The sequence below is a fragment of the Ruditapes philippinarum genome, unplaced genomic scaffold, assembly GCF_026571515.1.
Source record: "Ruditapes philippinarum isolate M1 unplaced genomic scaffold, ASM2657151v2 ctg3269_1_1_1_1, whole genome shotgun sequence".
Lineage (NCBI taxonomy): Eukaryota > Metazoa > Mollusca > Bivalvia > Venerida > Veneridae > Ruditapes > Ruditapes philippinarum.
Genome location: NW_026856682.1, coordinates 40,094 through 41,360, shown reverse-complemented (window position 1 = coordinate 41,360; position 1,267 = coordinate 40,094). Strand labels below are relative to the sequence as shown.

Sequence of the window (1,267 nt, the reverse complement as noted above, 5' to 3'; positions counted from 1 at the left end):
AACTTTTTCTAACCTACATGGTACAACATTCATCTAGTTTTGGATATTGATGCAGTGTTTACAAAAATATAATAAGAAAACGTTATACCTTTGTTGATTTTTAAATTTGGCGACATACACCGATAGAGCGATTAATCATAACCTCCGTAAGAGGTAGCTCACATGTTTAACTGATGTGTAACAATGTGGAATAGAAATATAGGAAAGTTAATTAATTAACCAGAATAAACAGAATTATTCTATAACGTACATAAAAAATAAAACATTGTAACGCTTACATATCTGCTAAATATTTTTTTATAAGTTTAAGGTTTGCAAAATGTTTGCTAACAATGATTTCCTTAAGTTGCATGATATAAGATTATCAAATCTGATCATAGTTGATCCATAAGACATGGCCAGGCCAGTAAGTTAATATTTTTGTTTCCATGTATTGCTGTGTGCGGCCTTCTTCAGCAGCATTTATTTAACATACAAATGTATCAAACAAAGCAATGGAAATGACGAAACGTCAATGAACGATGCCCGCCGTGGCGTTGGTTGCCGTTACGTCACTTCCATTGTTTTGTTTGATATATATGAAAGAAAGAAAGACATGAGCGAGAAATAATACATAGAAAAATCGCACGAAAAATCGGCACGCCGCAGCCGGGACTCGAACCACGGGTCTCTGGATTGCCGGTCCAGTATGCAAACCACTACACCACAACGGCCGTTGCTTTTTCTACGTACTAATTGGCCTTATATATTCAATTTATTTCTAACTCTATTTTGACGTCGTCACTTTTATTACCATAGCGGGTATTTATAGCTTCTTTCAACTCAGTAACTATTATTAATTTTCTTATGGCAAACACATTTATTGTTTTATAAGACAATTCCCGCCCAAGAATGAATATATATGAAAGAAAGAAAGACATGACCGAGAAATAATACATAGAAAAATCGCCCCACAGGTTCTACCGCATACCAACTTATAGGTAAGAAAGGACGACGTAGGAAGACATCGAAGAAGGCAAAGGCTAGACAGCGAAGAAGGAGGTCTGCATCAAAAAAGCGCAAGGATGCCAAAAAGTCAAAGAAGGCAAAAAAGACCAAAAAAGCCAAAAGGTCCCGCAAAAGGCGTGCACCAAAGCGAAGAGTTGCCTGCAAAGTTGATCGTAGGACGTCGAGGAGACGCAGAGCAATGATTATATGTTTATAAGAAATGTTATATATTTTTATTTTACTGTTATTTAATATTTTTTTCTGTTCTCATGCCAGCTGC

At 36.0% G+C, this 1,267-nt stretch overlaps 1 non-coding gene across 1 annotated transcript; it reads right to left on the bottom strand.

The window, feature by feature from the left end:
• Positions 1 to 640: 640 nt before the first annotated feature.
• Positions 641 to 713, bottom strand: Trnaa-ggc (transfer RNA alanine (anticodon GGC)). Its single transcript has one exon. It is a non-coding gene; the product is annotated as a tRNA-Ala (tRNA).
• Between the last annotated feature and the right edge of the window lie 554 nt (positions 714 to 1,267).